Source organism: Ursus americanus, chromosome 36 (assembly GCF_024610735.1).
Source record: "Ursus americanus isolate L20-20 chromosome 36, mUrsAme1.1.p, whole genome shotgun sequence".
NCBI classification, from domain to species: domain Eukaryota; kingdom Metazoa; phylum Chordata; class Mammalia; order Carnivora; family Ursidae; genus Ursus; species Ursus americanus.
The window spans coordinates 19,668,224-19,691,967 of NC_142162.1; the positions used below are offsets into that span (position 1 = coordinate 19,668,224).

Below are 23,744 nucleotides of genomic sequence, written 5' to 3' on the forward strand. Positions count from 1 at the left end.
TCAATTACCACATCAGAAGGCGTATCATCCGCTTGAGAGCTACCATCTCTCTACTTGCCGCAGAACCACCTATGTTAGAGTTTGAGGAATTCTGAGGCAGGCATGGAGAAAATTATAGATTCTCGGATACTGTGCTTAGATGCATTTAAAAAACCTACTCAAGATCTCACATCAACAGAATTCTATACCTATTTCTAAGAAAGATTCATTACATTTTATTTTTCAAGAATACACACATAAAAATAACATTAAAATAGAAATAGAAAATTAGCATGATGGAAAAGAAACACACATTAGTCAGACCTCAAGGGTCAACATGGTAAATCAAGTTTCATAATTTTTTAAATGGTTACTCTGTTATTCTTGTGTTAGGTAATGGTACTGTTGGAACAGCAAGCCCTTAACATCTGTGCACTTTGGATCACCTTAAGCCAGCTGGTTCCTCTCAAAAGTGCTCATCTTTTGTTCTTACTATGTCTTGACCTGGGCCTCTAGCCTTAAGACAGCTATGTGCTTTCTGCAGCCAGGATATCCTCTTCAAGACTGTCAGGCAATTTCAAATGATTGATGTGCTAGTCTGGTGCTCTGGTATTTTTCCCTTAGTAAGTCTCCGGTAAATCTACAGCTCATTCTGTAAGAATGCTAATTAGATCTCCTCTTATTTAACCTCATGCACATTTTTCTTATTTTCCTGTATTTTTGGAGGTGAGCTTAAAGTTTATAATGCGGTGTGTTTCTAAAATATTTTTTTTACAATATTACATATAAATAAAACACATTTCCCACCAAGGGAAGCAATTCAAGCAGTGAACTCAGTTGACTCTCTTCTTTCCAGAACTGTGCCATGCATCCAATATGCCAACCTGAAGCATAATTCCTAGGCCTACTCTAAAAATTAGTAGTCATTTACCCACTTTTATTCCCCTTTTCCTACTACTCCTTACTATACTAACTCTTATCTGAATGCTGCTCTACTCCTTCCCTCATGATCAGAGGCAACCAGTATAGGAGGTCCTGGACTCATATCTCTGAAACCCATTTTACGTTCTACTCCAAAGGATCACTGATGGAAACTCACAGCTCACATAGGCCACGCCCCTAACTCAGACACAGTCTTCTATCAGTCAAAGCCCAAGCAAGGAAGAATATAGCTGGAAGATTAGAAAAGCATATCAATTTAAAATTTACCTGTATGCAAGACAGTATTCTTATTCTTAGAAAAAATTATACCCTGAAGGATGTAAAAGGTCATGCAACTAACTTTTAAAAGGCTCAGAACAACACGTGTGTGCACAAACCTACACACATATATAAATACACACATAATAAATATGTTTTGTATATATACACATATACATAAACAAATAGAGGGAGAAAGAGCAAGTGAGCATACTCATTTGATTAAGGAAATGGGGCAAAATGTCAACAACAGGTGGAATGTGGGTAGAAGATATAGGAGTATTCCATGACCATTCTTATTCTTGTCATTTTCTGTAAGTTTGAAATAATTGCAAAATAAAGCCATAAAGAAACAAAAATTGTGCTTTAGAATGTTAATAGCTTCTACCATATTAAGGTATGGTCAGCTATGGTTAAAGGGTAGGGAAAGTCTGAGAAAGGCAGGAGAATGTGTGTAGTAGGCAGAAATCTCTTAATTTAAGTGCCTGGTGGTCAGAGAGAGAAGGAAAATACTTGGATAATCCATAATTGGAAAGGCGATTCCTGTATAGATGAGAATATATACAGAAGCCCAGAGTTCTTTATTTTTTTACATACCACAAACATTTAGGAGTTGAAATATTTGTATTTTATGAAGACATAAAAAACGACTTTGTATATCAATGTCTATGTTATTTGTACTTCCTATACACTAAATGTAATAAATGCAACTTGAATGTAACAATAAGAGGATCGATACTATGGACAGAGTTAATATGTGCTTATCTGAAGCTTAGCAGATAAAGAGATACTGCCAAAATAAACAAGCCAAAAGTGAGAACGGACATTCGAAGTACATTACTGTGTTACTGGAACATCTGGTACTAACACTGTCAAGTTTACATATGTTCTCAAATACTTATTTATGTAACAATCAAATGCTGAGCATTCCAGCTGCACTTGTAAACTTTTTATGAACTGAAGTCATATGCACAAGCTCAGCTAAATATACTTGACAGAGGGAGGAGCGTGAGGAAACTGTTAACTCTCAGAACTGAAGTCTGATTGCAGTGAGGCCTTTGGCAGTGTTAAGGACCAGTGTTTGGTAGGAGAGCTGAGCTGCTTGGCTCACGTGAGATTCACTTCATCCCAGCAGGTAGACTCACAAATATTTAGTCAATGTTCAAAATCATGATTTGACAGCTAACTTTTCTGGATATAACTTACTCAGGGGGGGGAATTGTATACAGATTTAAATAAAAGTCATTAAGAAAAAAGAGTATTAGATTCTAAGGTGGAAAAATATCTTCCTCAACACATTCTGGAGTCAGACACACAGTATGACTGTAGCAACGCATAAATTAGAAAAGATACCATAAAAAGAGAAGGCACTTTTGCATGATGATTGTCTAATATTACTCCTAATGAAAATTAGTTGTGTGAAACTTGCCTCCTTCGAGACAGAATAAACAGTAACTACCTTAAACCCCTTTGAAAGGGTAAAAAAGCAAGAACAAGGGAAACAAGTATTTCTATGCCTTGTTTTCCTCTTCTACAAATAAAAGGAAGAAGACAGACATGAATTTCCCCAAAGCTTGCCTAATCATTGCTTTGATCCAATTTCTAGAGTAGGCAATACTGCAGAAACTTACCAAGTTCTTTATTTTATGAACAGAAGATCTTAAAGTGATTTCTGTCCGGTTGAGGTTAAAAGCATATATTTTTTGGGGGGGTGGAATTAAGAATCACCTCCACCCTCAATCTACTGGCAGGATTCTGAAAATCTCCTTTAGAAGTAACCAGATGTTTCAGTGTGATTCCTTGATGTGGAGGTGTGAAGATCTGCAATCTATGTGTTCCTTTTACCGGAACTTTACTTATGCCAGAACTTGAAATCACAGATCTTGGGCCAGGAAAAATACCATTCATCCCCTTACCACGTGTAACCTTAGGAACCCTAGAAATATATTTAATTTCCTGGGGAACTTCTAAAAATCTCAAACCCAGGCTCCATCTCAAACCAATTAAATCAAAGTGAAACTCGGGCATCAGCCCCACTTGATTGTGCAGCCAAGGCTGAGAAGGGGGATGGGCTTAGAATGAGGATAGGCATTCTTTAGGGATCATGCGATTAGTTTCATAAAAAGGGAATTATTTTTTGCAAAATAACTTGGAAGCAGTAGGCACTTCCCTGCTCTCTTTTAATTAGGTCTGAAAATACAGGAGTTATAAACACAAGGGCTCTGACTCCTCAAACCCACCTCTTCTCACATCTTGAAAACAACTTAAGGGCCGATAAGGGACTGCCTGAGGATAGGTGGTGTAGCCTTCCAAGCTCTACCGCTTCCTTCATTTTAGCTAAAGAAGGGTTGAATACGGACAGTGGATTTTTTTTTCATTTTTGACAAGTTATGAAAAAAGTAGCAAATTTTGCCTATAAAATGACATTGTGCAGTCATGAATTGTGAAGGAGAGAGTGGGATTTAAGTGGGAGCTTAAATTATGAGGACAGAACACACTAACCTTTGAAAAATGCCTTTCAGAGTTATTTGCAACAATGAGGCATATATACATATACATATAAATTTCAGACCAAGAGAATAACTTGGAATTTAGCTGTAAGAAGAGTGACTGTAAATCCTGCTCTGCCTTAATAGTTCCCGCTTATACCCATTGTCTCTGTGTATTACTAATAGTACCTTCTTTGACTCAAAGTGTCCTTTTTGAATTGTAAATTACGCTATGAGGGATTAGTTTACATTGAGCAGAGAACTCCGTTTAAAGGTAGAGACAAGATACATGAATTATACATTGATAATACACAATGAATATTAGTTATTGTAAGATTACTGTCATTATTAATTCACAAACAACAGGTTTTAAAGGCTGTTCTACCCATATAAAAAGAAAACAAAAATGCACACCACCAGATTTCAACCAGATCTCTACAACTGAAGATTGGTTTTCTCTATGTTCCCACAAGTGGTAATGCAGTGTCATCTTTGAAAATAGATGGAGGTTTTCTTACTCCCTTTTCTATAAAAAAATATTATTCAAGGTAATTTAAAAAGGATTTTTATCTTCAAAATATCAGAGGGATTTGTATAATGTAAAGATAGTTTTTAATCATTACTAAGTAGATGGCCTTACTTCTGATTATTATCTAAGCTTAGCAATTTATGTTCAATGGTTTGGGACAAGAAAACAAAAAAAAAAATTAATTAAAAATAAAAAAGACAGGAATGGCATTTAGATCTGCTTTAAGCACTATCTAAAATGTTCTCTTGTTTTGACTTACTCCAGAAGGAAAACTTGAAACAATGAGTAAATGAGTATAAGTTACAAAGAGGCATATTTTAGCTCAACATAAGGATTTTTAAAATAGAGTTGTCCAACAGAATGGATTGTTTCAGGAAATGATGAGCTCCTTTGCTGAAGATATCCAAACTGAGACCGGATGAGCATATGCCAAGGATGCTGCAGGAAGCATTTCTGCACTGTGTGGGAGGTTAGCCAACAGAAGATGACGTCTTAGGTTCCTTCCAGTGCTAAATTCTATCATCTTATGACTATTCCAAACACGAATAACTATCTTAATGATACAAACTCTGAGGCCTGGTTAAGAAAATGAAAAAGAAGAAAAACACACAAACAAACAAACTTTACTCGGGTTCCAGGGAAAACCAGCTATGTGAAGAAGCTTCTTTTTAAATGCTGAGATAAGGAAGTTGCCACATTCTAAAAGTCTATGTTTTATGATACATGCAATTATTTTATAAAATTTAAGGCAAACAAAGCATGCATTTTCAAAAGATAAATGAACTGAAGAATAAAAAATGATTTGTTGAATTACCAAATTTTACAAAACAGGAGGATAAGAAGCTAGGCAGAAAGCCACTGAAGGACTAAGCAAGGTTTTCCACAGTCGCACAGTCCCATGAAGAAAAAAAAATAGAGTTCAGAAACTTCTAAGGGGGAGAGATCTTAATTAAAAACCCCAGGATCTCCAGGCATCTGGATGGCTCAGTCGGTTAAGTATCCAACTCTTGATTTTGGCTCAGGTCATGAACTCAGGATCATGATCTCTGGTCATGAGACTGAGCCCTGCCTCCTGCTCCACACTCAGAGTGGAGTCTGCTCGCGCCTCTCCCTTCCCCTCTGCCCCTCCCCCTGCACACAGGCATGTGCGCACTCTCTCTCTCTCTCAAATAAAATAAATAAATAAATAAATAAAGTCTTTTTTTTTTTTGAAGATTTTATTTATTTATTTGACAGAGCGAGAGGCAGCAAGAGAGGGAACACAAGCAGGGGGAGTGGGAGAGGGAGAAGCAGGCTTCCCGCTGAGCAGGGAGCCCCGTGCGGGGCTTGATCCCAGAACGCCGGGATCATGACCTGAGCTGAAGGCAGATGCTTAAGGACTGAGCCACCCAGGCACCAAAATAAATAAAGTCTTAAAAAAAACAAAAACAAAACAAAATAACCCAGGATCTCAATAAGAAATCCAGATGTTCACAGTAGCAAAGCAGAGATAAAGAAGAGGTAGATTGAGCAATTACCAATTGAATCCCAGCATTAGAGTTATCTGTCAACACGCTATTGTCCAGCCAAATCCACAGAGAAAGAGGACATTATCCAGAGTCACTACAGTTTAGCAAACATAGTATTTGGCATTAATAACACACACACAAAACACAAAACAGGACGGGAAGAAAAAACCAGATCAATAGATGAGACATTTATTGGAATTATCGGTTTGGAAAAAAAGCTATGATTAATAGGTTTGAAAAGAAAAAACGACATGAAGAATTTATAGATTCTAGAATGGCAGAATTTATTTAGAAAAATCAAATAGAATTTCTAGGGCTAATAAAATGTAATAACTGGAATTAAGAATAAGATTTATGGGTTAAACAGAATATTGGAAGCTGAAGAGAGGAAAAGTGATCTGGAAGAAATACCAGAAAGTATTTGGGTTGAAATGTGGGTAATAAAAGGCATGAAAATACTAAAAAGTTTGTAGCTACAATATGAGAATGGTAAAAAAGTATATTTAATTGGTGTCCCAGACTGGGGAGTAAAAAAATAATAAGGCAAGAAACAACTGAAGTAATAAGGGCAAAGAATTTCCAAAGTGAAAGACATCAAGGCAAAGAAAGACACATCATAGTAAAACCGCTAAAAACTATAGACAAAGAAAAAAACAAAACAAAACCTTGAGAATAGCCAAACGGAAAAAACATACCTTACTTTCAAAGGTGCAGAAATAAGAATGGTAGTCGACTTGTCAATGGAAATAACAAAAGACAGATAATGGAATGACATTTTCAAGTTGCTGAAAGACAACTGTCTTCCTGGATTTTATACCCACCAAAAATACTCTTCAAAAGTGAATGTAAAATAAAGACATTAGCGGACAGACAAAAAGCAAGTGAAATTATCACCAGCATATCCTCACTAAAATGCATATAAAGGTTAGTTCTGCTGGCAAATGGAAAATGATTCCAAATGGAAGCATAGAAATTCAAAAGAAAGAGTAAAACTGTGCATAAATATAAATGCATACTGACTGTACAAAGCAGTAATTACAATGCCTTCTGGGGAATAAAAACAAATGCAGTAGCACGATGACAGATAACAACACAAAGGATGGTGACACACGAACACAAAATATTCTAAGTTCCTCGTGTTGGTCAAGAAGTTTTAAATGTATGGAATTATATGAGTTTGTAATAAGTCCAGACCAGAGAGTGTATTCTTTAGGATATGTACTCAGCATAGTAAAAGAATGTGTAATTAACAAACCAAAAAGGGGGGGGGGTGTAAAATAATGAAGGAAGTCTTCTTAACCTTAAATAATGTAAAAAAGGAACAAGAGGAACATGAAATAAGTGAAAAGAGCAAAAAACAGATCATTATAGACATGAATACATGAGTAATTACTTAAAAAAGGTTACTCTAGTTATAAGCAAATGTTTTCAAACTAGATTAAAAAATACAATCAGATGCTATTTATAATTGATTTTCTTTAAATATAAAGATAGAGAAAGGCTGGAAGTAAAAGGATGGAATAATATATACCACTGTAACTCTAACTAGAAAAACTGGTGCCGTTATTCTACTTTTAAAATGAATATATGATAAAAGGTAATCCATCAGAAAGATAAAACAATTCTAAATGTGCTTTCACATACCTTCAAACATCTAAAGCAAAAATTGACAAAACTTAAAGGAGAAGACAGATCCATACAACCACCTCTCTCAATTATTGGTAAAGAAAAAGAAAGGAAAAAAAATCAGCAAAGATATAGAAGATCTAAAGAATACTTTTAAAAAACCTCCCTTAATCCACATATATACAACACTGCACCCAACAATAACAGAATACACATTCTTTATAAAGGCATATGGATCATATACCAAAATTGGTCATGTGGGCCATTGAGCAAGTCTCAACAAATTGCAAGACACTAAATCATTTAGAGTACATTCTTTGACCACTTAATTAAGCTAGAAATCAAAAACCAAAAAATAACAAATATCTTTGTTTCACATCCTAAACTAAGACTACAACAAATAAGAACCACCAGCAGTTTTCCACTGCAGAAACTGATCCAGGAATCATTTTTAAACATTAAAATTGTGCTGTAAAATAAATTTACATTTATTTTCAGTTAATTACCAAAAAATCCACATAGCATATCTTTTGGTTAACTTTTTACAGATGAAATAATATATAAAATTGCTTTTCTTAATTGTGTTTGCCTACACATCAGGTTCCCCTCTTAAAGATGTCACTCTATATATCTGGGATCACTAATATGGTAAAGGTTATAGTTGAGTTGAAAACTTTGTTATTAAAAAAGAGCCAATGGGTCAACTTATTTCACATTAGTCAATTGCCACAAAAATAAGAAAACCTTAAGCATGTCACTAACCTTGACAGACTGGCCATATGGTCAATTGCTAGCAGGTGCCCAATAAGAAGTACTCTGAACATGTAGGATTTCTTTGGGATGAGAGAGACCATCACCAATCTTTATGTCCTTATGATGGGCAAGGCAATCTATTGAGAAAAGTATTTCTTCTGGCAACATAGTTTCTACACATACTCTGAAAAGTAAACCAAATTTGTTGAGTTCGTTGCCTCTTTCTGTTTGTATTAGTTATTCTTGAATTTTAGTTCTTAGTTATCTATTCGTATTTACAGGCAAAGATCTTGATTACTGAATATTGTTACCTGGAGTGTATTTCAAGTGACAGTGTTCACCTGGCTCTGACAGCAAAGATGATGACATGGTGCTGGCCAACTGCCAGGCTGCTTGTGTATACAGCATGCCTTTTGGGTGGACACATTTCCTTATTTTGGGGGGCCCATGAATCAGAGGAGATGCTATCTCATTAAAATCTTTGGGACTCTCCCATATCATATTTAGAATTCCAAATTTGTGTCTTTATCCTGTACCAAGTAGAGTCAGATACTTTGAAAGCAGGGTGCTGGTACGGTTGTTCTACCCCCCTGAAATTAACTGGCCAGCCAGACATAGCCTATTCTTCTCAGTTCCTTATAGCCTTTAATCTTGGGCTTATTTAAGGTTCCTTTTGTTTTGGAAGATCTTTTCCATCTCTATGGAGCTGTAGGTTCAGCTTTGTTGGGATATGCCATCAGTCTTATCCTATTTGCTTAATACCTCCCAGAAATTTGCACTTCGGATAGCACCCTTCCCTGCTTTCTGTAGTTGCTATGGGTTTATTATTGTTTTACATTTCTTCTGTCAGTTCAATAGAATTCTGGTAGTGAGGAAAGACAAAAGCTGTCAAAATGTTCAGTTACCTCTCTTGAACCAGTATATAAATTTCTATGTCAACTCAGTTGGATTATATGAGCAATTAAACAAATGTAATCTGAAAACACTTCCTAGTTTACTGAAATGGGAGCCATCTGTCTTAATTCCAACTCCCCATTAATGTCTTAGTAGATTCATTCAGAATCTGCTTTTCCAACCTTGTTTCAGTATAAGAAGTGCACCATCCCATTCCCCAACTCCCTCTTTTGTATATCCAATCTTTCTTCTGTGGGTTCTTCTTTTCTCCTAAAACAGATGATAAATCTTCCCTATCACAAAAATATCTCCTCAGTTTTACCTCCCTCCTATCCTTCACAGCCCTCTCATTAATTCCTAAGCCCTACAGTGATGAACATTGCCAATGCCAAACACTCACTCGAGGAAGGCTTCCTTGGAGCTCCATGATCCTATCTCTTTAGGCTTATCTGAAGGTAGTAGGATAGTGGGGATTCTCTCACTGGGGAGTGGAAAGAGCTCTAATTGTGTTTGTCTGAAGATAGTGGGATAGTGGGGATACTCTCACTGGAGGGTGGAAAGTGCACTAATGCCAAAGACAGAGAAGAATCATGAAAATTCATCAGAAATGGGGAAAGGATGGAAAACAATGCTGAAAGCCTTCATAAGTCAAAGCCTATGTTCTTTCTTTTCTTAGTCTTCATGTGCAGCATTGAACTCTCTCCGAGGGTACCTTCCCTAGAATTCCATGGTACCACTTGCACTTGGTCTTCTTCCTACCTTTTTGGCAATTCCTTCCTAGTATGAAGGGAGTCATATAATGGGGGAGGTTTCTACAGTATAGAGCGTAATCTGTAAAAGTGCCAAAGATTAAAAAAAAAAATTCCTCGAAATTCAAGGAAAAGATGTAAAACAGGACAAATAGGAAAACAGACTGGAAGTAAGATAAAGTAAAAGGTGGACCTAGCCAGTCAGTTGGGGAAGCAAGCAGAAGTAACCCTAGGTTTCAGACCCACTGAGGTCTGTGTAAGAAGCTGTAACCTTAGTGTTGCCTATAGAGTGGAATGGCTGGCAGATGTCAGGTGCGTGAACCCTTAACTGTAAAGCACTACAAGAGCATTTCTTCTCTCATCTGCCTAATGATAAAAGAGCTTCTCATATTCTGGGTCACAGTTCACTGGTTCTGGGGGCAAATGGTAGCCTGCCTATGGCTGAATGCTGCTCACTGTGCCACCTGAAATAGGCCCAGAGCAAAGCAGATGTTCCTAGAGAAAGTACCACTTTCCCTAGTTAATGCTACAGTACTCTGATCATTCCTTTATCTCATGCCTACTATGTATTAGAACATTTTCTCAGTGGTAAATCATTTTCTGCTTATTAACTTGTGATGGGCTTTGGGTTGTTTTTTAAAATTATATTATCTAATTCTTAAAGAGTTAGATTCTCTAAACCGCTCAAGAAAAATCTTTTTGCTTTCTTTCTTTTAAACAATGTATCTCCCTAGTATAGTGTTTTGCATAAAAATTAAATCAATATCAATTTCTAGAAAACTTCCTATAACATCAACTTTTCATTTAAACTACTTTAAGCATTTTCTATTATACAATCAAAATCATTTTCTTTTTCTTCCTTTATTTAATTTACAGATTAAGCGTTTCAAAATAATTGCAAAAGATAATTAAATATTAGTAAATTTCCTCAGTTAGTCTTATGCAGGCAAAACAAGAAGGAAACATCTGGTCTTCAGTTATTTAAAATTATGTCTTAAACCATTTATTTTAAGGATAAGGAAAATAGGCCAAATTAGACCATTTGAAAATGAACATAGATTGGAAGTAGAGAGATGAGATGAGAGAGTAAGAGGAAGGGTGTACTAGCTCCACAACGATTCCTTCTTGACCTCACTGCCAATACCACTCTCTTGTATTAATTTTCCTCTGCTTATACTCCAGAATCCCTTTACTTCTCAAGCCTTACCATGAATGCATGTCTCTGTGTGCTGATTACTGACAATAGTTGTTAAAGAATAGTAAGAATAGCTGCATAAGATAGGGATATAAAAGAAATGTGCGATAACAATCCATGTTAGGAAATATGAAAGACATATCATTTGGAAAACAACACAACCACTCTACCAATGGCAGAGAACATGATAAAAAGCAGGCTTCAGAGCCAGGGATTGCTATATAGCAAAGCATGAACCTGGAATGAGGATTTAAACAGATAACCAGGAAGGTGCCTGGTATCAGGCATTCAGGCAACTTTCTCTTCACATGACAGTAATAGTTACCTACCTTACAGGCAGGAAGAGTTTGAATGCAGTCACATATGCTGAGTTAACAGCTCAGAAATTTTTCATGCTTTTCAGGTAGATGGACCAAAATGATACCTTTTCAATTCCATTCTCCTAGATTTAATGGTAGCTGCAGAAGAAAAGATAGAGTCATAAGTTTAGGACAATTATAATTAAATTAAAATTCTTCTGCTAAGAAAATTATTAGTGACATCTTGAGTCAACTTCATACAAAATATATGCCATATATGTTGTATATATTTCTGATCATGGATTAGTGTGATTGTAGCATTTGGTGATGAAATAATGTAGAGGTTGGCAAACTTCTCCCGTAAAGGACTAGACAGTAAATATTTCAAAGCTTTGCAGGACAAGAGGCAAAAATTAAGACATTATATAGAACATAACAAATTATAGAAAATCTAACAAAATGTAGGCAACAAATTGCTTGATTAACAAAATTTGAAATACATTAATAATTGAAACATTAAAAAATATATATCTACTAATGAGAAGAATGGAGTTCTCTCTCTCTTTTTATGATAATATTTCACTTAACAAGGGTTCAAATTTACTCTTCCTGATATCAAAATGGTTGCAAAAGGTCATTTGTTTTTTTTAAAGATTTATTTATTTATTTGAGAGACAGAGAGAAAGAGAGAGAGCAAAGGGGAGGACAGGGGCAGAGGGAGAGGGAGAGAGAATCTTAAGCATGTTCCACTCCCACTGCAGAGTCTGATGTGGGGTTCTGTCTTACGACCCATGAGATCATGACCTGAGCCAAAACCAAGAGTTGGATGCTTAACTGACTAAGTCACCCAGGTGCCCCACAAAAGGTCATTTGTAAAAATCATTTTTAGCTTGTGGGTGGTATCAAAACAGCAGGAAGCTGGCTTTGGTCTAAAAGCTTTAATTTATTGACTTTGGCAGTATTGAGCTTTAAAGCTATCATGATTTGGCCTTTTATAAAAATTGAAGTGTGACTTTAAACTTTTTTTTTTTTTTAAAGATTTTATTTATTTATTTAACAGACATAGAGACAGCCAGCGAGAGAGGGAACACAGCAGGGGGAGTGGGAGAGGAAGAAGCAGGCTCATAGTGGAGGAGCCTGATGTGGGGCTCGATCCCATAACGCCAGGATCGCGCCCTGAGCTGAAGGCAGACGCTTAACCACTATGCCACCCAGGTGCCCCGATGACTTTAAACTTTTTGTTTTAGAAAATCAATTGACTCCAATTTGCCAAATTTTTCCTTGTAGAATTTATATTAATAAGAGTAAATGAATGAATTCACATTTTGGATGTTACATTGTGGAAAAAATACTGGTTTTTATTTTAACATACTTTTTTTTTTTTTACAAAAGATTTTATTTATTTATTTATTTATTTAAGAGAGAGAACGCATGCACTTATTTATTTATTTAAGAGAGAGAGAATCTCAAACAGACTTGCACTGAGCGAGGAGCCCATGTGGGGCTCAATCTCACTATCCCGAGATCATGGCCTAAACCAAAAATCAAGAGTTGGATGCCTAACGGACTGAGCCACCCAGGCGCCCCTATTTTAGCATACTTTTAATGAGTAATGTCAATGATTTTAATACCTCATCCCTTAGCAAACAAGAGCCAGAATAAGGAAAGAAACCATTACCACATTTCTTTTAAAGCAAGTCAAGCTTTATTTTGAGCTCTGAAATTGCTTGTAATGCCCTCTACACTAGATCTGAGATTTGAACACTTTGCAGTTAGATCCGCCTTAGATGGTAGGTTGTAAATACTAGAAAATTAAGAGAAATACCATTCTCTTAGATTGTTAATTGTTTACATACATTGTTATCCCTACTTTCTCCAAAGCTCTAGATAATAATGAGATGAATCTTCACAGAAGCAAAAAACCAAAAGGACTTAATGTGATAAAGAAGCAAGAAACCAGAACCACATCTGATGAGATTGAACATTACTAATAAAACAGAAAAGGGAAATAATATTCTTGGGATGAACTTAATCCTGGGACGATATTTGACTTTATGGAACTCAGTTGTTAAGGAACTTGAGAGACAATACCTCTCCTTCAGGGTGTCCCAGTTAGAACTGAGAATTACAGGCAAAGGATGCCAAGAAGATAACTGAGCACCATAATCATCAATACAGCAGATAAGAGAAATAGAATTTAAAATATATTACATGCTGAATAAAAGAAAATAGCTACAAAATGAGGTAATAACTTATAAAGAGTTCTGTTTGAGGATCTTAAGCTGTTTTCTAAACTAGTATTATTTCATTCTTACACACTGGAAAATTAAGTCAAAATAACAATCAATCAACTTCTTGTGCCAGAAAACAGCCATTCTTTTCTGGTTGGACCCATTTCTTTGGGGGGGGGGGCACTAAATTCTCTTATTCAACATTCATTGGTGATAGTCTTTCTTAAAGTACTAAGAAAATGAATTAAAACTATTCTAAAGTTTTATAGTTTGACATGAAAGTTAATGTTTAAAAGTGAACCAAAGATAAAAGGTTAAAGGGGAAATCCCTAAGCAAGGATTAAATATTTAGCCAAACATTTAAAAAAATCCCATTTATACAAACTTCTTGTTGCAGGAATTATGAAATATTTGACTACTGGAAAGATTTTTGAGTTTCATGCTTCATATTTTTCAAAGACTGCCTACTATTTTTCCAAGTTCAAGTATAATTCTGCCCAAGAGTAGAGATTTGGCCCAGATGAGCTCTTGCCATTCCTTTCTGTTTGGTGATCCTTTTTTAAATATGAAATTCAACAGCATTTACACCTCAGAGACAGAGGATATGAGTATAAGGCAAAGGATCTGAAGCTCCCATGTCAGAATCCTTCTCCAACTTCTCCTAGACTAGAAGTAACAAAGAGAATTTGAAACTTTCCTCACTCATATCTGTGTTTCCAATAGTGTCTGACAGCTGGAGATCTTGAATTTAAATTCATGTTATACAAAATGTGTCTACTTTAAGGATTTGGAGTTCCCAATCCAAAGTTATTCCCCGAGGAAGATGAACATGTGATAAAAGTTTCCTGAAGTTTCCTGATCCATTTGCTGGCATCACCTGGCTGGTTTGTTTGCCTAATGATAACACTTGGGATGGAGGTGCTTCTATTCCTGATGGTCTAGAGATACTGATGTTCTTGCACTACCATGCTGAGAATACTAGGTGTCCTGATAACATGCAGTTCCCCCGACAAACAGTAGTAGATAAGAGATGGGCTGAAAGGTCCACTATTATCCATAGCTTCCCAGAAGATGAAGCCTATCTGTTACTGTGGCAATCTCCTTTATCTCAAAAATTTGAATAACAATAGAAAGTTATACCTTACTTATCATATTAAAAAGATATTAATAATAGTTTGTGTAATTTTTGGCAAGTGTGTGAAAAAGTTGGAACTCTCATGCACATTTTAGTAGGCATATAAATTGGTTCAACATTTTAAACAGTAATTTAATGTTCATAGTCCGTATTTGGAATATGGAAGATAAAACAATACAGCTTTTGGAAATTTACATGGCCTTCATGATCTTGCGATAGGGAACAATTTTTCTTAAATGAGACACAAAAAGCATTAACCTTAAAAGACCCCCCCCCAAAAGTAATAAATTGTTCATCAAAGATCATCGAGTGAAAAGGGAAGCCACAGTATAGAAGATGATGGTATTGCAACACACATATCTAATAAAGGGCTTACATCTAAAATAGTAAAACAAACAAACAAAAACAACTCTTACTGATATATTAAAAAGTATGACAGATAATCCTGTAAAAGAATGTACAAGAGACTAAACAAACACTTTACAAAAGAGGATTTCCAAATGGCTAAAAAGCAAGTTATAAGTGAACTACCAAGTAAGAATTCAAGGCAATTCCACCATAAACTCACTAAGATGGAAATATTAAAAAGACTGACAATATAAAGTGTTGGTGAGGCTAATAAACTGCTGGTAGGAATGCAAATTATTTAAAGCATTTCAGAAAGCCCAGCAATTCTTTTTTTTTTTTTTTTTTTAAGATTTTATTTATTTATTCGACAGAGATAGAGACAGCCAGCGAGAGAGGGAACACAAGCAGGGGGGAGCGGGAGAGGAAGAAGCAGGCTCATAGCGGAGGAGCCTGATGTGGGGCTCGATCCCATAACGCCGGGATCACGCCCTGAGCCGAAGGCAGGCGCCCAACCACTGTGCCACCCAGGCGCCCCAGAAAGCCCAGCAATTCTATTCAATGCAAATGCAAACACATTTGAACAAAAGTTCTGTAGAAGAATGTTCATAGCACAATTATTTGTAAAGCCATAAAATGCCTAAATGTCCATCCTTGAATGGATAAAGTATAGTATACCCATACAATGGAATACTCTTCAAAAAAAAAAGGTTAAAAGAAAACAAAAACCCAAGCTATCTTTATGACGGCATGGATGAATTTCATAACCATATTGATGAGAGAAACTAAATGAAAGAAGTCAGGTGCAACAGAATACACAAGAATAAGCAAAATATTTTCATTTATGTAGAGTTCAAAAACAAAAAAATCCCAAGTACCTGTGGTATTAATTGTGAGAATGGTGGTTACTGTCAGGAGAGGGGAAGAACAGTGATGGGGAAAGTCATGAAGCTGAGAGGAGGATTTCTGTATTCTTGGGAATGTCTTATTTCCTAACCCGCATAACAATGACAAAGGTATGAGCACTTTGTGAAAATTCACTCATCTTCATATTTGATTCTTGCTCTTTTCTGTGTGTTAATACTTTAACAAAAAGGTAAGAAAAAAAAAAAAAGCAATCGTAAGGATTTCCCTAAAGTGATCCTTCCAAAATCATTTCATTTATGCACGGTGACCCTGGATAGACATATTTCTTCCTGCTTCTCACTATGCATGGCCACTATCTTCTAATAAGGTTTGGTCATGTCATCTGTATTTGTAAACATTTTCTCTCACCGTCCTTTCTATACTACCTCATTTCTCTTTTTCCTTGGAGTAGTAAACTATAACCCTGATAGCATCCAAGAGTAGTTTTGGGTAGGAATTTTAGTCTGAACGATCATGCCTTTTTAAACTAAGGACAGTTTTCTTCTATTTTATAACGTGATCTCTCCTCCACCACCTATTTCTGTCTTGTTTATTTGAAAGTGGGCCCCCCCAATTTTTCTTCCATATCTCTCAATTTTTCTCCCATATATTCCAGTTTGTTATATTATATTCTGGGCCATTACCTTGACTGGTAGGAAATTATTAGATTATAAACTTGTTCTTGTGTTTTGAACTAAATTTTATGTTTCTGAACATCATGGTAATCTCAGGTTACATATACCTGATTATAGGAATCCAAGTAGCTTTCTGAATGAATTTATCAATGTTTTTGGAAAAAAATTGGATTTTTTGAATTTTTAAATTTTTCACTCAAATATGTTATTTAAACATGAAAGAATAAAGGAAAAAATAATAAACATATTGCTCATGGATGAGTTTGAGAAAGATCTTTAACTCTCTTTTCTCAAATGTTATATAGTGCAGATATAAAGTAATTAAATTGGATTTTTAAAAAGTTAAGGTCCAATTCTGATTATGGCATTTAAAAAGCATTCTATTTAAGGACTAATGCTATTAAGATATAACGTGCTTTAGACATGTATTTTTCCACTGAATGTCTTTGAATCATCTTCCTTATAGAGAATTTTGGTGCTATGTCTGGCTTTGAACATTTTTTTGGTTTTGTTTCAATGAACATATTTGTGGGACAACAGCCAAGAAAAGGTGCCATTTGGGGAAGGAAGGGGAAAACATTTTGTTTCTTTTTTTCCTTGGGATATTTTTGTTTACAGAGTGAACACAGGTTGCCATCAAACTTTAAAATCCGGAGGTGACTTTGTCAGCATCAATTCATTCCTAAAGTCAGTAGCTTTCCAAAACAGTGAAGCTGCCAGCTGACCTCTTTAGTTACTGCCACATTTAGACACTTTAACAAAAGCCTATTGTTTACCTTAAGTGCTATCATTTCATTTTTATGTATTGCTTGCTCAAGGTGAATTTATTTATAAGTAGGATTAATGTTCTGAAGTTATTCCATTATTAAATTGCATTAACAACATTGAGAAATTATTTTCAGCCACTAATTAAAAACTAAATGCAGCACCAGAATCCATCCAGTAATTTGCTTTGCTTTAGCACTGAGAAAACAGTCACTAGGATTCCACTGGAAGTAATTTATTTGACAACATATGACAAATTTATACACTTAAATTTCTCACTTAAAATTTCATAGCTAAGTAGCTTGAGAAAAGTACCTGCATTTTTTTTTTTTACATAATCCTTCAATAACAGGCTTATAGGGTAGGTATATCATGAACCTATGGAGAGTCCATCTAGCATAGAAGTTCAAAGCAGAAGCATAAGAGCCAGTGTACTTATGCCTATCCCACCAACTGATTACTTGTGTGAACTTGGCCTAATTAACTTTTAGACACCTCAGTTTCATCATCTGTAAAACGGGGATGACAACAGTACCTAACTCATAGGGTTATTTTGAGGATAAATGAGTTAACACAGTGTCCGGCACATAGTAAATATTAAATAAAATTTAGCTAAGTTCCTCACTCTATTTAGGGAGGAGTCAATAGAGAGTGCCTGGAGATATAAATGTACTGTATAAAGTTATGTCTTCTTCCAAAAGACCTAAAAATAGAAACTGCTAACTGTAGAAGGGGAATGGGAAGTAAAGATAGACACCTACTTTTCCTTAAACCCAATAAAAATAGGATGAAAACACCATAAAAATAAGTGCATATGTTAGTTAAATATAAAACAACTCCTTCCTCTCACTGTGCCTTCTCACTTTGTCATTTCTGTTATTCCCAATGTGTTTTAGCATTCCCTTTATGATTTCAAGCATTTCCTGTCTCCCGAAGGCTGAGCATGGACACACGGTCCCACAAAGCTGGGGAACCTGCAAACCTCAAGAAGAGAAATGAAGGGGCGCCTGGGTGGCACAGCGGTTAGGCGTCTGCCTTCGGCTCAGGGCGTGATCCCAGCGTCATGGGATCGAGCCCCACACATCAGGCTCCTCCGCTGTGAGCTTGCTTCTTCCTCTCCCACTCCCCCTGCTTGTGTTCCCTCTCTCGCTGGCTGTCTCTATCTGTGTCAAATAAATAAATAAAATCTTTAAAAAAAAAAAAAAGAAGAGAAATGAAGATTACCACGTACAAGTTCCTGTACTTTTCCATCTCTGCAATTTTGCACCGGGTTGTGTAAAAATTCCTGGGCTTAACCTTCTAGCTCCTTAAACTGATGTTTAGATCAGTTCTTTCTACCATTCATCCCAGTACCAAGGTTTGGAATTTTTTAAGTTTATAACTGATTCACTGTTACAACAGCAGCCCTTTTTGTTAAGTCAGCTCTATCTTCTCTAATTTATCAGATGCTAATGGTAATAATTAGTTTTCTTCTGCTTCTCATAATAACTCATCTTCCCAAACAGGTAAATTACTTCTGGGTGTTGAAAATGATGCCTGTCTTCTGTGCCTGTATTGGTTTTCTGCAAATTTTTGGTGGTTCTTGGTTATCCGTTCATGTTTATGGATAAGCATCTATATTCCTGATTATTACTAGCTGCAGTATAAGTCCTCATGCCAAGTGATAATCTTTTCTCTTCTGGCTCTGAGTATACTGATTATATGGGCTCTGGCCATGCATCCAGGCCTGTTCATGTAAGCCACTTATCTGGATGCAAGTCCTCCTGGTCTTGGGGGGCCACCCCTAACCTATATCTCAGGCACGAAAGCCCCCTCTGAGAATCTCTCCATGAGAGTTAGATTCACATACCTGTGACTTTGGTCTAGCTTTAGATGGCAGATTTGGCTGCTTTGAGAGGAAGCTACTGATGGAATTGTTTTACCACCTGTAATTATACTACTGGCCAGTCAGCCAGAGCTGCTTCTTCCCGGTTTACCACTGACTCTAATATTTGGTTTACAAATGTCATGCTATATATGCTTTATAGATTGATGAAACCCCCAGATTAATTACACATTTTAAGAAATGTTAATATTAGATATATACCACATTCATAAATCAGAGGTCTCAGTATTGCAGAAATCTCAATTCTCTCCTACCTAGTTTATGTATTTAATGAGGTCCTGATCTAAATTCCAGCATTATTTTTGGTTGAAAATGACACATTGATTCTAACATTTTCATGGACATGGTAAGGGCTAAGAATTGCCAAGTTAATTTTGAAGAACAAAACTGGAGAATTTATTTTACTGGCTATCAAGACATACTTAAAAGCTGCTTATAATTCAGATAGAGTGGTACTAGGGCAAAGAGACAAATCAACCAACAAAACGCAGCAAACAATTTGGGACACAGTTATATAAATAGTTAATTTATGAAAAAAGGTAACGTTGTAGACCACTGGAGAAATAATTGTCTTTTCAGTCAATGGTGATGGTTCAATTGTATATGCTTGGGAAAATACAAAATCTGAACCCTACTCACTCCATACACAGAAATCAATATTAGGGGAACCGTAGATCTAAATGTAAGAGGTAAATGATAAAGCTTCTAGTAGATAACATAACATTTCTTCAGAGCCTTGGGCTTGAAAATGTGCTCTTGAATAGGATATTGAAAGCATTAACCATAAAGGAGAAAGTGATAAACTGCCCTACACTAAATGAACAAATTCGGCTCATGGGGCGCCTGGGTGGCACAGCGGTTAAGCGTCTGCCTTCGGCTCAGGGCATGATCCCAGCGTCATGGGATCGAGCCCCACATCAGGCTCCTCTGCTATGAGTCTGCTTCTTCCTCTCCCACTCCCCCTGCTTGTGTTCCCTCTCTCGCTGGCTGTCTCTATCTCTGTCAAATAAATAAATAAAAAATCTTAAAAAAAAAATTCGGCTCAAAAAAAGATACCATTAAGAGAGCATAAAGGCAAGCTATGGAATGGGAGAAGATATATGCAACAGACATATTTGACAAAGGTTTCATATCTAGAATATATAAAGAACTCTTATAAATCAATAAAAAGGATAGCTAGCCAAGTAGAAAAACAGACAAGACACTTAAACGTGCATTTTATAAAAGAGATGACCAAGATAGCCAGTAAATATAAAAAAAGGTATTCAATCTCATTAGTAATAAGAGAAATGCAAATTAAACCCCCACTGAGATAACACAACATACCTATCAGAATAGACAAAATAGAGAAACCCAACAATACGAAGTGTTGGCCAGGATGTGAAGTGAAGACAATACATTCCTGGTGGAAGTGGACACTGGCACTTGTACTTTGCACGTGGTCAGCGTTGTTTAAGACTGGACATGTGTAAACCTACGGTACCTTAATTTTTTATTGTGTACCCTTCTCTAACATTGGATTTTTTTCATACGTATGCTTAAAAGTTTGATAAACATTAAGTTTTAGGCATTTAATTCAGATATTTAATAGCTTAAACATTTCATCCATATTACTGAGAGCAGGAACAATAAACACCTATTCCTATTTGCCAACTACAAGATAGAATCACCTATCAAATCTAACTGGTCTTTGGAAATAATGTATATGGAAACATTAAATTACATACATAATTTCTTACTTTTAATTACTTTTAAAATGAGCACAGTGATCTTATAAGTGAAGATATATTTGTGTTTTATGTAGTACTCAATTTATTGCGTACCTTTGGTGTGTTTACCACTCCCTCCCCACCCTACTCCACGGCTGAGGAACAGAGTATAAGCAAAGTGGAAGAAGTAAAATATATCCCATGTTAGATAAGGATGAGTGTTAATGAGACATTTGTAACAATGAAGCAGTAGACAAAGTGTTGCAGTGGGTATGTGGCATTCACATAACAAGAACCATCCACTCACTGGGATAAAGTTAGGGAAAGATTGTGAAACTCTGATAATGAGCTTCTTATTTCCTGATTATGAAAAGGTAGAGGCTGTCATATCTGGGCAGAAACATACCCAGGACAGTTTTCAAGTAGCTGCCTTTTACGTAGCTAAGGCAGGTAGGTGGCTGGAAGAATCTTCATGGAATCAAAGCATAATTCTTTGAACGCTCTACAAAGCTTATTTTCCTGGGGGGGAGAAAACAACCCTTCATCTTAATCCTTTAATACAAATTGAATACACGTTGCCAGGAGACTGTAAGCTCTTTGAAGACAGGACCTATTCCCTGGTTGTCTTTGCATCTCAATGGCATAACATAGTAGTACCGCACAAAATACACACTCAGCACATGCTTGTAGGCTGACTCATGTTCATTATTTTCTGCCTCCCTTTTCTGCCACTATTTTCTGCCCCCCTGTGGCATCACACTGTCTCTTGCTTCTAGATCTCACAAGGCTATGTACTGCCTTTGACAGGCAGCATTTTTCTCCTTCTTTCTCCTGTCTTTACCTGGTAACTCCCAAGACAGTGGAATTCCCCACCCCCCCAATCTCTCTCTGCCTCTCATCTCTATTTGTATAATTATGGGCACTATCCTCACTAGCCTCTAAATCCTGTGAGCGCAGACAATAAGTCTGCTTCATTCTCCGGGGTACAGCCAACATCTAGCACAGGACGTGGCACAAGATAGGTGTAGAGGCCACTTTTAGGCAAACGGGCTTGAGGGATGGAATGTGGAAAGGGCCACAGCAAGCACCTGGCTGAATACAGACAGGCTCATCAGGTGACCTACCAGGAAATACCCAAAGGTCCTAACTGACAAATGGGCTACTTACAACTAGTCATGGTTAACAAAAAGGGAGAATTCCATATGTCTCCGTGTACGTCCTGATGTTCCCCCTTTAAAAACAGCCCCCCCCACACTGCCTCCTTGTAGACAGCCTCTCCTCCTGCCTGCTCCCTTGTGGAGTATTCAGTAAACTTCTATGTCCTTTGTTCTGCTTCAGGTGAATTCTTTCACCTCCCAGACCACCAGCTTCCACCCGATCGGTGCCCCACATTTGGGGCCCCCATCCAATTGGACGGACACCCCTTTTAGGAACCACAATAGGTACTAAAAATATTTGCTAAGTGAATGTTATGAAAAGAAGGAGTCCTAGGATGTAGCTGGCCAAAAGAAGAAAAGGTGATGGAAGAAACAGGTGATGGGAGGAAAAGAAAAAACTATTTTATCAAGGAAGGTAAATCAAAGTTAAGTCCTGAAAAATTATTTGAAACTAGTGCTACAAAATGATGGGTAAAAAATTAAGCTGAAGACTCCTCATAGATCATAATCCTTAATATTAAGGTGTATTCCAAATAGGTTAGAACATAATGCCATTAGTGCGAGCAAAATTACTTCCTTAGGGGTCAGTAAAAGATATTAGAAAAGTACAAATTAATGGCTACCGAGGAGCACTTCAGCATGAAAAACTACAGTATCGGAGGATTACAGTGTATACTAGCGAGTATTCACATCCAGAATGTACTGACTGCTAAGATTATAACACACAAATCCTACGTGGTGATATTTGTTATCCTATAAAATATAGGGAAACAGAGTTGTGAAGGATGGGAGGAGTGTCAGCTTTCAAGAAAGTAATAAACATTAAGAAACAACTCAGTCTTAATTTTAATATTACTTAAGCCCGGTCGTGAAATTCTAAATTCTTAAATTTGGATTTCTAAATTCCTCTGCAAAATTTATCTTCTTTAGGGGTCATTAGATCAATTAGCTTTGGAAAGGGAAGGTTAAAAGGACTTCTGTGGGCTACATTCTCACAGCATGAAAGAGAACAGGCAGAAGCCTGAGTGAACTGCTGGTAGGGTTCAAGGAAAGGTTTACACTAGCAGATGATCAGCTGTGTTCTTGCTAAAATTTGGCAAAGAAATACACTGTGGTTTCTTCAGATGACAGCATCATAATTCATTTAGCTCTCCCCTACCTTTTCACAAAAAGGCCAAAACCCCACAGGAAATGTGAGCACTGACATTTTCTACCCAGGATCAAAAACTGACTATTTTGCCAGAAATTGAAAACAATATAGCTAAAACAGTAAATACACAGTAATGTGTTGAAAGAAATAGGCTGCTGGACTGGCCAGTGACACAATCCATCATTTCTATTTTAACTTCTGATGGATAGAAAGGTAAAAAAAGAAAAAAAAAAGAAAAAAAAATATGTTTGGATTGGCAGACTTCCATGCAAATATAACGAAAACCAAATAAATGTTAAAGTATCCCTTTGCGTTAATTTACAGATTATGCCTCACAGATTTACACTAAACACTGTACCTTTAATGGCAAGTTTGATTATACATTTCTAGCTGATTTCCAGGCAGTTAAAAGCTAGCTTAAGGGCCATCTAGAAGGCATGATTTCTTTTCTTTCCACAAAATGCTACAGCTTCTTTATCATTCTGTATTCAGCCATGAACTCAGCTGCACAAGCCAAATGTAAAGATTTTATGGGCCAATCTATCATGCGAATTCGTGAACAAGAATACCAGCCCACTCATGCAGACACTAAGGGTGATTTCCAT

General features: G+C 36.5%; 1 long non-coding RNA gene across 2 annotated transcripts in view; it reads right to left on the reverse strand.

Moving 5' to 3' along the window:
* LOC148107047 (uncharacterized) overlaps positions 1-23,744 on the reverse strand; it is a 201,298-nt gene that overhangs the window by 172,119 nt on the left and 5,435 nt on the right. The window contains exons 2-3 of one of the 2 annotated variants that reach the window (XR_015723157.1): positions 11,252-11,380; positions 8,094-8,268 (exon numbers count right to left, since the gene is read on the reverse strand). This is a non-coding gene — a long non-coding RNA (uncharacterized LOC148107047). The remainder of the gene's footprint in view (positions 1-8,093; positions 8,269-11,251; positions 11,381-23,744) is intronic. The other variant, XR_015723158.1, reaches the window with a different exon arrangement.